The sequence below is a fragment of the Aegilops tauschii genome, chromosome 6, assembly GCF_002575655.3.
Source record: "Aegilops tauschii subsp. strangulata cultivar AL8/78 chromosome 6, Aet v6.0, whole genome shotgun sequence".
NCBI classification, from domain to species: domain Eukaryota; kingdom Viridiplantae; phylum Streptophyta; class Magnoliopsida; order Poales; family Poaceae; genus Aegilops; species Aegilops tauschii.
The window spans coordinates 313,493,702-313,513,862 of NC_053040.3; the positions used below are offsets into that span (position 1 = coordinate 313,493,702).

Genomic DNA, 20,161 nt, shown 5'->3' on the forward strand with positions numbered 1-20,161 from the left:
GAGCGTAGTATTATGCTAGGAGTTGTCTAATAATTTTTGCTCCTTGTACTCGTTGGACCGGATTGCATAACCGAAAATCTCGGGACATCCTAGGTGGGAATCAAAGTAGTTACCTAGGATTTCTTTCCGATAGATGCATGATATGAAATTGGGGTTTGACATCTTGGGGTTGGCTTGTCATGATCGGTTTTACAATGGGTCTCATTGTGTCTTAAAGAGCCTGTGGGGCCTCACCACAAAAATTTCAGACGAAATCTCTATCATATGTTTGTTTCTAGCTTATTTTGCAAGCCCAATCCTTTATTTGAGTTATGGTATTCGAGTTGCTTCGATGTCAAGTGTTGATTCCATACCTTTTCCTAAGCGTTGTTCTCATATTTCTATGTGATGCTAATTCTTTTGATCATTCGAGATTGTCATGAAATTATTTTCCAACCGATGTGCTTCTCTTCAAGTTAATTCAATCCTTTTTAAAATTGCAAGATCAATTATCAGTTTTCTCAATGATATGTTCATTTATTCATCCCAAGTTGTCTTCTTTATCCCACCCTCCCACCCTTTTTCTTCATGGAGCCACAATTCTTAATCAAGTGTCCTTATTCAAGACCCTTCATCCATTTGTTCAATATCTCAATCTGGTGAGTTCCTCGTGAAGATGCCCAGGATCTTTAAGTTCATCATCCTTCTTTCTCATTTTCTTCTCCGATGGACTAAATGCAAGCTTTCGGTGTTGATCATATCCCTTTCCTCGTTTCAAATGCTTTCTTATGTCGGTGCACCTCTTAATCATTCACCTCTAGCTATTCATTTATTTCAGGGTGCTGATGATATTTTAGAAGATTCGTGTTTCCATTCTAGATCCGTTCAATCTATTTTGAGGTTGTTACCTCATTTGAGCCATTTAAATCAACCGGTGCAATCTCCCTTTCAAGCAATCATTTCCAACGGTGTTTCTTTTGAGTGGCCCCATAACCCACATGTCTATTACCAGGATCTTACTTGACTCTTCTAAATTTCCCAGAGATTTTCTCAAATTCTTTTCAAGTTTGATGTAAGAATGAATTTTATCAGTCATATGCCTTCTCCAAGATCGCTTTCAAATTCTTTTCATCTTTGGCTCAACCTTTCTATTCTTCATTATTCCAGAGTACCTCACAATTCTTCATGGTGGTTCTCGTTACCATTCTCAACATTTGAAGACCGAAGAAGAGTTCTCGTAAATTGTATCCTTTCTCTCAAAGATTCATAGTTCAAGCTTGATGTTATCCTCTCAAATTCTTTCGACCGTGAGAAATTCTTTTCATCCATCCGAAGCATTTCAGGAGTGTTTTCGTTTTATTTTCCGGAGGCCATTATCTCAGAATATTGATTCCTTCTCAGCTTTTAGCTCTCGTTCACTAATTCTCCTAAATTGTTGTTTCTTCATTCATCTCTAAATTATTTCAGTGCTTCATCTAAGTATTCTGTAGTCATCTTGTGATCTCTTCGTTCTCCCATATATCATTTCCCTCAAGTATCTTTGTTTGTTTTCTAATTCTTCGCGGTGATTCTTTCTCTTTTCTTCGCTTGTTTTCTATTCTTATGGTGGGTCATTCAACATTCCTATGCCTTTATTATTGTATCATTCCATTCGTTCTTTCCAATCCTACAGTTGGTTTGTTGAAGACCTTCCCAATTTGGCGCTATATCTCTCTCCTATCCGTTTTCAAGAAGAACAAGTAGTATGCCAAATCCATTGCTTGTCATCGGTTTAATTTGATGAAGGATAGACAATAGTCCTTATTCTAGTTTCATGGAGGTGATTTAATTCTTTCTTTCGGAGTTTGTTCATGTGAATGAATTCGCAATTCCAAGTGTTTTCATTTTCTCTTTTCCGGAGTTCCAAGTTTTATCGATTATCTCATCACGGAGCTTCTTCTCTTTTCTTTATCGGTGTTCGAAGGAAATCATTGCAATGCTTCAAATCTTGTTCTTTCAGCCTTCATTTCTTTTCTAGCATCCTTTGCATTTCTGGAGTTCGTCCAAGAGGTTCTTCATGGTGGTTCATTAAAGATTTAATTCATTCTCGAAGTGTTTGCCAAGATTCTTTTTGGAGGAGCTCAAGTATTCTTCTTCTTGTATTTCTAAGTCCAATTAATTCTCCATTGTCTTTTAAGGTGGTGTTTCACGTCTTTTCATTCCTCTCAAGCAATCATTTGTTTCCGTTAGTGGCATAATTTCACCTCAAAGCTTGAGACGGTTTCCATAAGCCCACGTGAATCATATCTTCTCATTGTTGATTATGCAGCAACTCTGTTCTAGCATTCCTCGTAAGCTTCCTCTTTCAAGTTCTTGGTTGTAGAAGAGGTTGTTCTCTTCACTGTTCTTTCCATTCCATTCTTTCATATCTTCCAAAGGCATTGTGTTATTGCTCTCGTCAAGTACCATCCCATCTTGTCAAATTCATGCTAATTCCTTCCATTTTCAACTGGAGTGCTATCCAAATTCTTTCTTTCTTGTTCCTTGTCTATCTGGTTTCAATTGAAGTGGTTTCAATTCTTCTTGTTCCTTGAGCTCTTGATTCACGTATTTGCAACTTCCAAGGTTCTTTTATTTTGCTTGTTTGTCAAGAAACAACTTAGTTTTACCTCTTTGTCTCATTTTATTCCAGGATCTCAAGGCGATATCTCTTGTAAGTGGGGGATAGTTGTAACAGCCCGAGACTGACGCTCCAGATGCCTTCCATGTTTTGCGTGATGGCCGTGTTAGTTATTTGTTTGTTGCATTCAATCGCATCATTCGCACTGCATCGGCACTCCGTTGCCATCATTTTTCAAAACTTGCATCCGTTCATAGTTGCCGCCTCTCCCCACTGTCTTCGTAGACCGTTCCGAGACCAACCACACTTGCACGCGCCTGCGACATCGTTAAATAATTGTTTGCCAAGTGGGAATAAAATGTTCTCAGAATGGGTTGAAAGTTGGCATGTGGTCTTGTTACATTTTAGGTAGACCGCCTGCCAGATTTTGTCACATTCGGAGGCCGTTTGATGCCCCAACCTTTAAACTATAGTGGCACTATAGCCGGTTAAATCCAACGTATTCGTAAAACAAACTTGTGCCTAGTTGCTCAAACATCCCTGTCGTCTCGGCCCAACCACTCTACACAGCCCACCTACCCCAACTAACATTTCCCTCTATCTGGAACTGTCGGATCGCAATCGGAGGGCTCCGGACCCCCAACCCCCCAAACCTAGACCTCCCTCCTATATAAGGAAGGCCTACCTCTTCCTTATCTGGAACCTTAGCCATTGCTTCATTTTCCGTGCACCCCCAATCACCAGCCGACGCCACCTCCCCTATCTCCCTCCTCCTGCGCAGACCCGCGGAGCCCAGATCCGGCCCACCCAGGCCCGGATTGAGCCACCGCCCGTATGCCACCCGAGTTTCCCAGCCCTGCTCAATCCCAATCTAGATCGAGGGAGCCGAGCCCCGCCACCCCCTGCTCCTCGCCGCTAGCCTCCTTTTTTAGGGTAAATAACTTTATTTCTGGGATAATAGAAAGATCTTGTACAATCAAGTGAGAAATAAAGTCTGAGATGGAAATCTCCCAAACCTCACATGATTTGTTGCTAAGCGAGTGTTTTGCAATACTATCAGCTACACTGTTGGCTTCCCGAAAACAATGGACTACATCGGCATTTCATAGGTACATCCGGAGAGAATTACTTTCAGAAATGATTGCTGCTTCCGGGCCTAGATAATCATCTTGGTTGGTTGGCTCAACAGCGTCCAGACTATCAAATTCAACTATGACTTACTTGCATCCGATTTTTGCAGCCAAATATAAACCATTTCGGATCGCTGCTATCTTATTCGCTTCTGCATTCTGTACATGTGATATGAACCATGAAGCTCCAGCTATGAACTTGCCCTGATCATCTTGAGCTACTGCTCCTGTAGCTCTTTTCATAGTTACATCACAGAACGAAGCATCTACATTAATTTTTACACTCCCCTGGATGGTTTTCTCCACATGTGATCACACTGCTGTTGTGGTCGATTAGGGGTAGCTGCGCACATAAAGTTTGTTGCTAAAACTTTGATAGAAACTATAGTACAGTCATGTGGCCATATAATTCTCCCTTAACAACCTGACGCCGCTGCCATCAAATATACCAGCTCGCAACTGCTATTGGCTCCTCCATGGGGATCTCGCCTATCAATGTTTGTTGCCTCATCAGAGTATCCATGGCGATAGCACTAGATCGATGTTCCAGGACTAACCGTTGTATCTCTTCTTTCAACCCAAGTTCAGTCCATACATCTGATGCTCGTTTACATGTAAATAAACAATGATGCGAGTCCTCACAACGAATGCGGCAAATAGTACACTGTGCAGAAGTTGGGATATGTCTACCTGCTAATGTACCTAGGCACGGCAAAACCCCTCTAAGCACTTTCCACATGAAGTGTTTAACCTTTCCTCTCTTGATGGCTGCCCGTTCTGTCATTCCGGTTCCAATTGTGACCAAATTTGTGTTCAAATTCAACGTGATACACAAATCTTACAAAGAATGTGCTAGACCGAGTATGGTACCACGCAATAAAATCGTACATCACCTCTATTTGAAGTGGTATTTGCAAAATTCTATGCACATACACCGGTGAGAAGATCGATCGTACCAGCTCCTCATCCCATTGACCAGAATGCAGATCAATTAGTTCTTCCACTCTACCCAACATAGTTGTCTGATACGTCTCCGTCATATCTATATTTTTTAATTGTTCCATACCAATATTCTACAACTTCATATACTTTTGGCAATATTTTATATTATTTTTGGGACTAACATATTGATTCAGTGATCAATGTCAGTTCCTGTTTGTTGCATTTTTTGTTTCGCAGAATATCCATATCAAACAAACTCCAAACACAATAAAAATTTATGAAGATTTTTTGGAATATATGTCATTTTTGGGAAGCGAAATCAACGCGAGACGATGCCCGAGGGGCCCACAAGCAAGGGGCGCGCCCCCCTACCCAGGGCGCGCCTGGCAAACTTGTGGCCACCCCGTAGGTTGGTTGGAGGTGTCCTTCAGACGCAAGGAAGAAGCTTATATCCGGAAAAAAATCGCATTAAAATTTCAGCCCAAACGGAGTTACGGATCTCTGGATATTTAAGAAACGATAAAAGGCTAGAAAACGAGGTCATGAAATAGAAGAGAAACAGAGAGATAGATCCAATCTCGGAGGGGCTCTTGCCCCTCCGCCGCCATGGAGGCCATGGACGAGAGGGGAAACCCTCCTCCCATTTAGAGGGGAGGTCAAGGAAGAAGAAGAAGAAGGAGGGGGCTCTCTCCCCCTCTCTCCCGGTGGTGCCGGAGTGTCGCCAGGGCAAGGATCGTGACGGCGATCTACACCAACAATCACGCTGCCGTCAACACCAACTTTCTCCCCCTCTATGTAGTGGTGTAACACCTCTTCTCCCCACTGTAATCTCTACTTAAACATGATGGTCAACGCTATATATTATTATCCAATGATATGTGGCTATCCTATGATGTTTGAGTAGATCCGTTTTGTCCTATGGGTTGATTGATGATCGTGATGGGTTTGAGTTGTATGTTTTATTATTGGTGATGTCCTATGGTGCTCTCCGTGTCGCGCAAGCGTGAGGGATCCCCGCTATAGGGTGTTGCAATATGTTCATGATTCGCTTATGGTGGGTGGCGAGAGTGACATAAACTTATACCCAATTAAGGGGGTTGTTGCGTATGGGAGTAAAGAGGACTTGATACTTAATGCTATGGTTGGGTTTTACCTTAATGATCTTTAGTAGTTTCGAATGCTTGCTAGAGTTCCAATTATAAGTGCATATGATCCAAGTAGAGAAAGTATGTTAGCTCATGCCTCTTCCTCATATAAAATTGCAATAATGATTATCGGTCTAGTTATCGATTGCCCAGGGATAAATAAATTTCTTGTGTTACAAAAGTTTTCTACTAAACAAATAACTTTATTATCTTGCAATTTACTCGTAGTTTTATTCTCGCTATTGCAAACCTATCCTATCACACCTACAAAATAGTTTCATACTTGTTATAGGTAAAGCGAATGTTAAGTGCGCGTAGAGTAGAGTCGTATCGGTGGTCGATAGAACTTGAAGGGAATATAAATTCTACCTTTAGCTCCTCGTTGGGTTCAACACTCTTATTTACCGAGAAATCCTACAATTGATCCCCTATACTTGTGGGTTATCAAGACTTTTTTTTGACGCCGTTGCTGGTGACCAATAGCATGGGGTGAATATTCTCGTGTGTGCTTGTTTGCTTTATCACTTACTATTTTATTTTGTACTCTTGTTTTCTATCTTTAGTTATGGATAGGAAAGATAAAATACCAAAAAATAGTTGTACGTGCTACTCATGGAGATGGGGAACCTCCTAAAACCCTCAATGCTCGTTACCTGGAAAATGTTAAACACTACTTTGATAATTCTGAGAAAAACTCAGTCAACTTGATAATGGGAGACACGGTGGATGAACGTAAATACTTCAGGGATTATCACTTGACTCAAAAAGGGAAACTCTTATGGGATCAAATTGAAATTTTGCATTGGTATGCTTGCGATCTATGCTTGAGATATGATTATACTTGCTGCTCTAGGATGAAGGCTCCATACCTTCCCTTTTCATGTGAATTTAATGATAATGAAACCTTGGCTTGTTATGCTAATGGTATATATGATTATTATGATCTGGAACGAATAAAAAAATTTGTTGCTTTTAAGGGTGCTTATGAAATTGAATCTTTGTTTGAAAAATATGAAGATTGTGATGATGCTGTTTACAGACCTGAAAATTTTGCTATACTTAAACATTGCTATGAGAATTGTAAATACAATGCCGATATTGATGAATTTATTGAGAAAGTCTCTGCTGTCCAAGAAGAGACTAATATTTTACAGGAATCTATGAAAGAAGAAATTAATGGCACTATAAGCTCATTGGATGAAAAAGATGACGAGGAGAGCGAAGAACACAAGGAGGAAGAGCGGATTAGCTACCCGTGCCCACCTTCTAATGAAAGTAACTCTTCAACTCATACATTGTTTAATTTTCCTTCGTGCTTACCGAAGGATGAATGCTATGATGATTGCTATGATCCCTTGGATTCATTTGAAATATCCCTTTTTGATGAAATTGATGCTTGCTATGCTGGTAGCCATGATGCCAATATGAATTATGCTTATGGAGATGAACTTGCTATAGTTCCTTATGTTATGAAAGAAATTGTTGCTATTGCACCCACACATGATAGTCCTATTAACATTTTGAATTCTCTCAACTACACTATATCGGAGAAGTTTGCGCTTATTAAGTATTATATTGATGGGTTGCATTTTACCATTACATATGATGATTTTGATAGATATAATATGCATGTGCTTGGTGCTCCTAATTGCAATTATTATGTGAGAGGAACCACATCTCTACCTTTCTATGTTTCCAATACGATGAAATTGCAAGAAATTGTTTATGCTATGTATCAGCCTTTATTATGTGTGAATGAATTGTTCTTTTATGACATGCCGATGCAAAGGAAGAGAGTTAGACTTTATTGTTGCATGATACATGTTGCTTTGTGCTCAATGCTAAAATACAAATCATTGTTAATTAAAATTGGCTTTGATATACCTTGGGATCCGGGTGGATCAATTACTTAGCACTTTATGCCTAGCTTAATGGATTTAAAGAAAGCGCTGCCAAGGAGGCAACCCGTAAGTCTTAGAGAGTCATTCTATTCTGTTGTGTGCTTTCAAAAAGTTAAAAAACAAAAAATATATAGGGGAACATGAAACTTTTCAAAAAGGAAAGTGAAAGTAAGAAAGACGAGCACCGTTGAGCGGGGGAGCTCCTTGAACTTTATCATGCCCCTGGAAACTTTGCATATCTTGAACTACAGAAAAAAATTCAACAAAAATAATTATCCCCTTGTATAAATCCATTGTACTAGCAAGATGCCCGTGCTACGCTACGGATCAAATAAGATTAGGTGAATTTAAGTTATAGTCAGGAACCAATATATTAGCACACATACTATAGCTTGAGCACACTTATATATGGTTTCATGACAAACAATTGGTTAACTAAATGCTTTGCAAAATATGCACAGGAAAAATGAATTTGGATACAATGCCACCATAAAGAGAAGCAATATCCCAAACATAACCCGCACAGCTAGTTCCACTTAATTAGTTACATACCTTAGGCGTCTATGAGGCCATGGAATCATTTGTCAAGCATAGTATAGTCTTCTTTTAGTTGTTTGCTCAAAACATATGTGCCAACAATATTAGTTCTGTGGTTTTTTGCTTTCATCCAACTGCTAGGACATCATACATAAATGTCTGATATATTCTGACAAAAGGAAGAAAACTGAGCCTGTGGAGGGTCTGTAGTATATATTTACATAAAAGGAAGAAAACAATGAGCAACACTTGCAATACATCTTGTACCGAGCAAAGAAACAAAATGTACTATAATAGATGCTTTGAAATCAGGTGTATACAGAACAGATACATACACAAGATTAGTACCGGACCTCTTGTAACTCCAGGTGGTATGCAACAGAGACAATCCTAAATAACATACAACTATGCAATTGTGGCGTTGTTCAGCAAGAAGACAGCTTGTCTTCTATTGGCAGCTGGGCACCACCCAAACAGACAAGAATTACAAAGACAATCCCTTCAGTCAGAGCAACAGAAAATTGTTCATGAACATACAGCAGTATTTCTCTGCAGAGACATATACTGAGAGAAATTAGTGTGATTTCTTTCAAATAAACTAACACAAGAATAGACGCAATGGCCTCACCTTGCTCGTCGGTGACCCCTCTGCGAAGCTGCCTTCTATATTCTGAAATCCGCAGAAAAAAAATCAAAATCAGAGACATGTTAGAACGAGATTATCTCGCGAAATATGCACCTAATCGCCGGCAGCTAAGATGGCACCGATAGAGAAAGGGACCTCATTCCCTTTATTGGCAATTTCAGGTCTAGCTCTTTACTTAGCCAAGGTGCATCTCGTCTTCTCTTTCATTACCATTCTCATTATCTACTCATTCTCTTTCATTATCCTAATGCCTGCTTCTTCTTCTCTTCCATTATCTTCCTCATGTTTTATTTCCTGTTCTTCAGGTTCAGAGTTCACACATCCTCTTGATAACTGAATCATCATCTTCTTTTTTATCATCCTACAGAATTATTATGTAATTAAGTACTTGCAGGTTTCAGAACTTACACGAATCTATACCATAGTCCGCACTCAGGAAACATTTAATTTTTTACATGCTGCCATTATTAAGGGATTTTACTAAATGCACATGTCATTATAACAGTAGTATACAGTAGCACAATGCACTGAAATAAGGGGCACAGAGACAAAAATAATTGTTAGCCTCAGCCCTCAGGCTGTCAAGCATGACTATAAGTGGGTAATAGAAACTATAAGAAGGATACACGCATACAGATGTGTTGTGGAATTTACATGACAGCATAAGGGGCACATATAGATCCATCCCAGGAATTTCTTCTTCTATTTACTTCATCCCCTAAAACAAAGCAGTATAAACAAAGTACTGAATTTCCCAAATGAACAACACCAGTAACTTGCTTCTCTCTATCTCTTCTCCTAAATCGATTTAGACAAAGAAAGAATAACTGGATAATATTCAGATAGAAACATTCCTTCCTTATCTAAGCCACATATACATAATGCAGAACCAATGTGTGTTAGAGGGTGAAGATGGAGAAAGCTCACCGACTGGCGACTGATATCACCAGAAGGAGGACCTCCTATGGTGTATGGGGCTTACATCTAATATATCAAGATCAAAGTCTTCTCACGGTTGTCGGCTACGTGTCTAAGTAGCGGATGCCACTGCATAGCCACCAGACACCTGCCGCTGCAGCACCGATCTCTTTTCACCATGTTCACGAGTACGTACCAGCAGCATACATATCTTCATATCATAAAGCGAGTACCTGTAGCAACAGTCGTAATCATTAAGCAAATACCAACATTAACAAAACCAGTAGCACCATGAACAAAATCGTAGCAGCCCTACTGCTGCTTTCCTCTATGATCTCTTTATATATGCTCAAATAGTGGTATATCAGGGCAGAGCAACAAAATTAACAACATTAGAGCAACCTTGACGCACTCACCAGCCAGCCAGCGCCCATCCCACCGTTCACACCCTCCTTCCACCGTTCCACGCAACTACTCCCCAACGTCCACGCCTTCTACCTGAACGTCTTCTTCCTCTGCCCCCAAGAACTCCCGCTCAGCGTCCCGCCCAGCTCAAGCTCCACCGCGTGCAGGGGGAGAGAGGAAAAGGGAGGAGAAGGGGGAGCTCCTGCACGCCGCCCTAGCATTCAAGCACACGCGCACACGCATATAGCACGCGCGCCATCGATCCAATGACACCGTCTCGCACGCGTTGGCATGGGGAATTGGGGGGCGTCAGTGCCATCGTGGGCGGCGGGTCGTTGACCATGGCGGAGGGGATGGGCTCGATCCGGCCTCTCACGTTGGTGTGCTCATTTGGGTGTCGAGATTGGGACCGTGTTCGGCTGTGGCAGTGGGAGTGTTCCACCGGCGGGGGAGAGGATGGGCTTCGGTGGCCAGAGATAGGGTGGAAGCACGTGAGGCGCTAGAGATCTGTTTCGTGAGAGGAGGAGAAACGTCCAGACTATTCTGTTTTGGCCCTTGGTACAACACGTCTTAGCTCAATCTCAACCTTAGATTCAGGATCGGACGGTGCATATGATCCGAAGGCAGACACACCATCATCACCAACTCGTATTTTTATAGGAGTAGAGATTATAAAAATAGTGTGCCAAGATTTGCCTTTAGGATGATTAGATTGCTTGTTTGGTATGTGCGGTGCAAAAACAAAAACTTTTTCTGTAATGCGTGAATTTAAATTTTTTATTGGGAAGTGTAAAATTCTGAAATTTTTACATAGTACTGCTGTGTAAATTGTTTATTTTGTCCTAATTTTTCAGAATTTTTTGAGTTACAGAAGTATATCTACCATCTGCATCTTTACAGATTGTTCTGTTTTCACATGTTGTTGTTATAGTTTCATTATTTGCATATGTTTGAAATCTTGTTGAGCCCCCTTTGACTTGGGACATAGAATTGTGATAGAATACAATGGGTAATGTTTGATTATAATTATACAATAATGTTACAACAATACATGATGGGATTTGATGTTATATGCACTAACCCCGCTAATAAAAAACTTTGGTTAAGTTTTGTGTGGATGAAGTGTTTGAAGATCGAGGAGTATCGATATGAGGACAATAAGGAGGCACAAGAGTTCAAGCTTGGGGATGCCCAAGGCAGCCCAAGTGGATATTCAAGGAGACTCGAGCGTCTAAGCTTGGGGATGCCCCAGAAGGCATCCCATCTTTCTTCAACAAGTATCAATATGTTTCGGGTTTTGTTTTGTTCACATGATATGCGTAAATTCTTGGAGCGTATTTTGTGTTTATTTTTTCCTTTTCTTTTATGCACCATGCTGGTATGAGATAGTCCTTGGTTGATTTATAGAATGCTCTTTGCACTTCACTTATATCTTTTGAGTATGGCTTTATAGAATGCTTCATGTGCATCACTTATATCATCTGAAGTTTGGATGCCTGTTTCTCTACATAGGAAAACTGTTATTTGTAGAATCCTCTTTTGCTTCACGTATATTTATTTGAGCATCATGTTTTATAGAAAGATTTAAACTCTCTTGCTTCACTTATATCTATTTAGAGAGTGATACGTCTCCAACGTATCTATAATTTTTTATTGTTCCATGCTATTATATTATCCTTGGATGTTTTTATGCATTAATATGCTATTTTATATCATTTTTTGGGACTAACCTATTAACCTAGTGCCCAGTGCCAGTTGTTGTTTTTTCCTTGTTTTTGTCTTTTATAGAAAATCAATAACAAATAGAGTCCAGATGGAACGAAACTTTTTGAGGATTTTTCTTGGGCCAGAAGACAACCACAAAGCTTCGGGAGGAGGCCAGAGGAGCCACGAGAGGGCCACAAGCCCTAGAGGCGCGCTCTAGGGGGAGGGGGCGCCCCCAGGCTTGTGGGCGACTCGGGACTCCCCTAACCCTAATTCCAGCTCTATAAATACCCAAATATTCTCTGTATACCAGAGGACACACCAAAAATACCTTTTCACCGCTGTAAGCTTCTGTTCTCGTGAGATACCATCTTGGGGCCTTTTTTGGTAATCTGTCGAAGGGGAATTCGATCATGGAGGGCCTCTACACCAACCTTGCTGCCCTTCCGATGATGTGTGAGTAGTTTACCACGGACCTAAGGGTCCATAGCTAGTAGCTAGATGACTTCTTCTCTCTCTTTGATCTTCAATACAATGTTCTCTTCGATTTTCTTGGAGATCTATTCGATGTAATCTTCTTTTGCTGTGTGTTTGTTGAGATCCGATGAATTGTGGATTTATGATCAGATTATCTATGAATATTATTTGAGTCTTCTCTGAACTCTTTTATGCATATTAGATAGCTGTTTATTTCCTCCGATCTATAGATTTGGTTTGGCCAACTAGATTTCTTGCAATGGGAGAGGTGCTTTCTTTTGGGTTCAATCTTGCGATGTCCTCACCCAGTGACAGAAGGCGTAGCGAGGCACGTATTGTATTGTTGCCATTAAGGATAAAAATATGGGGGGTTTTACCATATTGTTTGTATCTATCCCTCTACATCATGTCATCTTGCTTAAGCCGTTACTCCGTTCTTGTTAACTTAATACACTAGATGCATGCTGGATAGCGGTCGATGTGTGCAGTAATAGTAGTAGATGCAGGCAAGAGCTGGTCTACTTGTCATGGATGTGATGCCTATATTCATGATCATTGCCTTAGATTTTGTCATAACTATGCGTTTTTCTATCAATTGCTCAACAGTAATTTGTTTACCCACCGTATGGTTTCTTCAAGAGAGAAGCCTCTAGTGAAACCTATGGCCCCCGAGTCTATTTTTATCATATTGTTTTCAGATCTATAAAACCAAAAACCCAAAAATACCTTGCTTCAATTTATTTACTTTTATTTAGTTTTGCACTTTTATTTATTTTTAATACCTATCTCTATCAGATCTCGTCCTTGCAAGTAACCGTGAAGGGATTGACAACCCCTTTATCGTGTTGGATGCAAGTATTTGTTTGTTTGTGCAGGTGCTGTCATTGGAGACTTGTGTGTTCCTCCTACTGGATTGATACCTTGCTTCATCACCCTTTCCTCTTCAAGGAAAAAACCAACGCAAGCTCAAGAAGTAGCAGGAAGAATTTTTTGCGCCGTTGCCGGGGAGGTTCTACATCAAGCCTACCATGTACCTATCAGAAACTCGCATCTCTTGCATTTACATTATTCGCCATTTGCCTCTCATTCTCATCTCCCCCACTTCTAAATGTTTTCAGAAAACACAAAAATATTTGCCTTTTTTATTTGCCCTTTTTGTTTGCCTTTATGTCTTACTTGGTTCGTATGCTCGTTTGCTTGGTATAATTGCATGTTTATTCCAAATCAAAAAGAAAAAAGTTTATGGATCCTGTAGCAACCAGACCTCAAACAGTCTGATCTCTGTGCATAAGTGTCATCCCTGGATCGGTAATGCTGACATGCACAGTACTTGAAGGATTTATAACAGAGTAGCAATCACACACTTATTACATCGAATGTCTCAAAAGAGAACTTATTACAATAAAAATGACTTAAGGCCATCTAATACGATAACAGCGGAAGGCTTGGAAGATAAAGTGAGTCCATCAACTCCAACGGCATCACTGAGTGAAAGACCATGACCTAAGGCTCCTTACTCGTCGTCTGAAAAGTCTGCAACATGATACGTTGCAGCCCGAAAACGGGTCAGCACATGGAATATGCTGGCAATGTAACACAAGAGAGTAATGAACAGAATAATGCTATCACTATATGCATATATGGCTGGTGGAGGCTGTATGGTTAATATGTTTTGCGAAAAGCCAATTTTTCCCTACTGCAAAGGAATATATTTTATTTAACTACAAAGTTTGTTGAAAAATATTGAGAAGGTAAACCCCCTCTCAATCCCAATTAAAAGTAATCATTAACAACCCAATTTTTTTTTTATAATTAAGAGTGATGAGATCAACATGATAATCCAAGAACCAGATACTCAAGATGCCCATAACTGGGGACACGGCTAACCATGATTAGTTTATACACTCTGCAGAGGTTTGCACACCTTTCCCCACAAGACTCGATCTCCTCCGTTGGATCGCACTACATGGTGTTTGAGAAACGGATGACCGAGACACAGTCTTTCAGAAGTGTTAGCACCTTAAGATGGGTAGACAGTACCACCTACATCCCCTACATCTGCTAGTCTACCACTGTAAGAGTTCACATGACTTAATCAACTATGCTAGAGCCCATAATAGCTCGTGGCTGCACACGGAAGTTTCTAGCATGAATAATCTTATGATCCCTTTGAGCCTAGGTGGCAGTCCATAGGAGAATCACACGGTACCCCGGGATTTCCAAAAAAATACAGGCAATCACTGGAATTCCCCAGGTGCCTCAACCCACCCAGATGTGTATTTAAGTTGCCACCTTAAGTTGAACCATTAATTAACAATCTCACATCAGTCATGAATACTCTCAAACCCAAACCACGTCTACGAGCATAGCATGGCAATATAATCATAACGTAATAGTAACTCCCAAGGTTTGAATGCAGGGCAATAGGTTCCTACCTCATCAACTACTTCCCAATACCCACATGTTATCAATCCTACTCATGCAATGTTTGAGGGGTGATACTAATGCATAAAAACTGGGTATGAAAGAAGTATGATCAAAGTGTTACTTTCCTTGCAAAGTGTTACTTTCCTTGCTGATGGTCCGCGAAACCTAGAGACTCGTAGTAGCACGCTTCGCACTCCGGGTACTCTATCCCAGACAAACAAGCATACAATAAGCAATCAAGCAAGGGCACGGGTAAAACTCAAATAAGAGATCTAACCAGAAAGTTCAACTTAAGAACTCCGGTTTGCAAAAAGAATCAAATCAAACGAAGCAACAAAACTCAAACGGGCGAAAGAAACAAGCTTCATTTACTAATCTGGACTAAAGTTAAATTTTACAGTAGCAAAACTTGTTTAAGTTGGTTAAACAGAAAGAGGGCTTCGAGAAGAAACTCTAGGTGCTTGAATCGCCTGATTCCGATAAACGAGCGAAAAGTTACACTAAAAACGAAAATCGGATCAGAAATCGCGATCGAAAATAATCGCGGAAAATCCGAGAAAAAGAAAAACTGACGAACAGGCTAACGAACGAACGTTCGCTGTGTGCGGTTAAACGGTGAAAACCGTTCTTTAAAACGAACGAACGAACGGGCGTTCACTAAATAACTAAACCGAAAAAAAATAAACCGATCTAAAAAAAATAAACCACGGGTCTTTTAAAAAAACCATTCGGTTTTCCGAAGATAACCGGCGGCGGCGGCGGGCGGCTACCTCCGGCAAGTCCGGCGAGGGCGGCGCGGGGCGGCGGGTCGGCGGCGGGGCGGCTCCGGCGGTGGTGAGGCGCGGCGGCGGCGGTGCGAGGCGGCGGGGCGGCGGCATCGGGCTAGGGTTTCGGGGCGCGGGGCGGGCTGGCGGCGCTGGTGGGCTTCGGCGGCTCGGGGTGGCGGCTTATAAAGGCCCCCCGGGCGGAGTCCCGCTTAAAAAATTTCTACGCATCACCAAGAACAATCTATGGAGTCTTCTAGCAACGAGAGGGAAAAGAGTGCATCTACATACCCTTGTAGATCGCGAGCGGAAGCGTTCAAGTGAACGGGGTTGATGGAGTCGTACTCGTCGTGATCCAAATCATCGATGACCGAGCGCCGAACGGACGGCAGCTCCGCGTTCAACACACGTACGGTTGGGGAAGACGTCTCCTCCTTCTTGATCCAGCAAGGGGAAGGGAGAGGTTGATGGAGATCCAGCAGCACGACGGCGTGGTGGTGGAAGCAGCGGGGATCTCGGCAGGGCTTCGCCAAGCTCAGCAAGAGGGAGAGGTGTCACGGGAGGGAGAGGGAGGCGCCAGGGGCTTGGGTGCGGCTGCCCTCCCTCCCCCTCTTTATATAGGGCCCCTGGGGGGGCGCCGGCCCCCAGAGATCCCATCTCAAGGGGGGGGGGCGGCCAAGGGGGGACTTGCCCCCCAAGTCAAGTGGGGCGCCCCCCACCCCTCGGGTTTCCAACCCTAGGCGCAGGGGAGGCCCAAGGGAGGCGCACCAACCCACCAGGGGCTGGTTCCCTTCCCCACTTCAGCCCATGGGGCCCTCCGGGATAGGTGGCCCCATCCGGTGGACCCCCGGGATCCTTCCGGTGGTCCCGGTACAATACCGGTGACCCCCGAAACTTTCCCGGTGGCCGAAACTGGACTTCCTATATATAATTCTTCACCTCCGGACCATTCCGGAACTCCTCGTGACGTCCGGGATCTCATCCGGGACTCCGAACAACTTTCGGGTTACCGCATACTAGTATCTCTACAACCCTAGCGTCACCGAACCTTAAGTGTGTAGACCCTACGGGTTCGGGAGACATGCAGACATGACCGAGACGACTCTCCGGTCAATAACCAACAGCGGGATCTGGATACCCATGTTGGCTCCCACATGTTCCACGATGATCTCATCGGATGAACCACGATGTCGAGGATTCAATCAATCCCGTATACAATTCCCTTTGTCAATCGGTACGTTACTTGCCCGAGATTCGATCGTCGGTATCCCAATACCTTGTTCAATCTCGTTACCGGCAAGTCACTTTACTCGTACCGTAATGCATGATCCCGTGACCAAACACTTGGTCACATTGAGCTCATTATGATGATGCATTACCGAGTGGGCCCAGAGATACCTCTCCGTCATACGGAGTGACAAATCCCAGTCTCGATTCGTGCCAACCCAACAGACACTTTCGGAGATACCCGTAGTGCACCTTTATAGCCACCCAGTTACGTTGTGACGTTTGGCACACCCAAAGCACTCCTATGGTATCCGGGAGTTGCACAATCTCATGGTCTAAGGAAATGATACTTGACATTTGGAAAAGCTCTAGCAAACGAACTACACGATCTTATGCTATGCTTAGGATTGGGTCTTGTCCATCACATCATTCTCCTAATGATGTGATCCCGTTATCAATGACATCCAATGTCCATAGTCAGGAAACCATGACCATCTGTTGATCAACGAGCTAGTCAACTAGAGGCTCACTAGGGACATGTTGTGGTCTATGTATTCACACATGTATTACGATTTCCGGATAACACAATTATAGCATGAACAATAGACAATTATCATGAACAAGGAAATATAATAATAACCATTTTATTATTGCCTCTAGGGCATATTTCCAACAGGTACGACCCGGAGTCGGTTTGACTTTTTTTTTAAATAATTCTGACGTGCAGAAAAAGAAAGAAAGAAAATACTAAACGGACTCCAAAAATCCCAAAATAAATTTTCCCCGTCTTCTAAAAATAAGCCGAACAAGGTGAACATTTATTTGGGCCTAAAATGCAATTTTGAAAAATGCATATTTTTCCTAATTCAAATAAAATAGCGATAAAACTCCAAATAAAAATCTTATTTGATTTTAATATTAAATCTCCGATATTTCTTTATTTTGAGGAAGTCATTTTATCATGTCTCTTTTATTTTAATAAAAGGAATATTTCGGAGAAAAATAATTAAAATCAAACGATCCTCTTTTCAAAATTCAAGAAAAACTCGAATATGAAAATAATGAAATCCCCAACTCTCTCCGTGGGTCCTTGAGTTGCGTAGAATTTCTAGGATCAAACCAAAATGCAATAAAATATGATATGCAATGATGATCTAATGTATTACATTCCAAATTGAAAATTTGGGATGTTACAAACCTACCCCCCTTAAGATGAATCTCGCCCTCGAGATTCGGGTTGGCTAGAAAATAGGTGAGAGTGATCCTTCCGTAGGTCTTCCTCTCATTCCCAGGTGGCTTCATCTTCAGTATGGTGACTCCACTGAACTTTGCAGAACTTGATTACTTTGTTCCGTGTAACTCGGCTAGCAAACTCGAGTATCTTGACTCGCTTCTCCTCATATTTCAAATCGCTATCCAACTGTATCGCTTCCAGCGGCACTGTATCTCTCAGAGGAATATCAGCCATCTCTGCGTGGCACTTCTTCAACTGAGAAACGTGGAACACATCGTGAACTCCGGACAATCCTTCAGATAATTCCAACTTGTAAGCAACTTCTCCCATACGTTCCAAAACTTTGTATGGTCCCACAAATCATGGCGCTAACTTTCTCTTAACTCCAAAACGCTTCACTCCTCGAAGTGGGGATACACGAAGATACACTCTGTCTCCAACTTCGTAAATTGCGTCCTTGCGTTTAGAATCCGCATAGCTCTTCTGCCTGGACTGGGCTACCTTGAGTCTATCGCGAATCAGCTTAACCTTCTCTTCAGACTCTTTAATCAAATATGGTCCAAACAACTGTCGGTCTCCAACTTCGTCCCACAACAACGGTGTCCTGCACCTCCTTCCGTACAGTGCTTCGAAAGGGGACATCTTCAAACTGGCTTGATAACTGTTGTTATATGAGAACTCTGCATACGGCAAATTATCGTCCCAACTAGATCCATAATCTAGTGCACAAGCTCTTAACCTATCCTCCAGAATCTGATTGACTCTCTCCGTATGTCCATCTGTTTGCGGGTGAAAAGCTGTGCTGAACTCTAGACTGGTTCCCAAAGTTTCATGCAACTGATTCCAAAACTTTGAGGTGAACTGGGTTCCTCTATCTAATACAATGGTCCTCGGAACTCCATGCAGACATACGATCCTGGTCATGTATATCTTTGCCAACTTAGCACTGGTGTAAGTGGTCTTTACTGGGATGAAATGAGCTACTTTCGTCAAACGATCGACTACAACCCATATCGAGTCATAGCCTGAACGAGTCCTGGGCAATCCCATGATAAAGTCCATACCTAACTTATCCCACTTCCATTCGGGTATCGGCAATGGTTGTAGCAATCCTGCTGGCTTCTGATGCTCTGCCTTCACTCTCTGACATACATCACAAACTGCTACATACTCTGCAATATCCTTCTTCATTCCGGTCCACCAGAAACTATCCTTCAAATCCAGATACATCTTGGTATTTCCTGGGTGAATCAAATATGGCGAATCATGGGCCTCTTGCAGAATCAACTTCCTGATCTCCTGATCATTTGGCACATATACGCGGTCCTCAAACCATAAGGTATCGTGCTCATCCTCACGAAATCCTTTAGCTTTTCCTTTACTCATTCTTTCCTTTATTTCGGCAATCTCCTTGTCCGTCTTCTGAGCTTCTCTGATCTTATCCATCAAAGTAGACTGAATCTCCAAAGCTGCTACATAACCTCTCAGAACTATCTCCAAACATAGCTCGCGAAGGTCATCTGCTAACTCCTTGGGTAACTCTCCGGTCATGAGTGTATTGACATGACTTTTTCGGCTCAACGCATCGGCTACTACGTTAGCCTTTCCAGGATGATAATGCAGTCTCATATCATAGTCCTTAATGAGTTCCAACCATCTCCTCTGCCTGAGATTCAACTCCTTCTGCGTGAAGATATACTTCAAACTCTTGTGATCCGTGTATACCTCATAATGGTTTCCGATGAGAAAATGTCTCCAAGTCTTCAACGCATGTACTACAGCTGCTAACTCCAAATCATGCGTAGCATAGTTTAACTCATGGGGTTTAACTGTCGTGAAGCATATGAAACAACTCTTCCCTCCTGCATAAGTACGGCTCCAAGTCCTCGACGAGAAGCGTCACAATATACTTCGTAATCCTTGCGTTGATCTGGCAGAATCAACACTGGTGATGTAACCAAGCGTCTCTTCAACTCCTGAAAACTGGCCTCACATTCCTCAGTCCATTTGAATTTGGTGTCCTTCTTCAACGACTCTGTCATAGGCTTCGCAATCTTTGAGAAATTTTCAATGAAACTCCGGTAGTATCCTGCGAGTCCAAGAAAACTCCGGATCTCTCCAACTGT

The 20,161-nt window shown here is 42.1% G+C and overlaps 1 long non-coding RNA gene across 4 annotated transcripts; it reads right to left on the reverse strand.

Annotated features, from left to right (window-relative positions):
- Positions 1-8,381: 8,381 nt before the first annotated feature.
- LOC109736195 (uncharacterized) lies at positions 8,382-10,718 on the reverse strand. 4 transcript variants are annotated; one of them, XR_012187827.1, is made up of 5 exons: positions 10,214-10,718; positions 9,862-10,030; positions 9,090-9,240; positions 8,862-8,903; positions 8,382-8,782 (listed from the first exon to the last, which is right to left on the reverse strand). It is a non-coding gene; the product is annotated as an uncharacterized lncRNA (long non-coding RNA). The 4 variants fall into 4 exon arrangements; XR_012187825.1 differs by having other exon boundaries at positions 9,807-10,030; XR_012187826.1 differs by lacking the exon at positions 9,090-9,240 and having other exon boundaries at positions 9,807-10,030.
- Between the last annotated feature and the right edge of the window lie 9,443 nt (positions 10,719-20,161).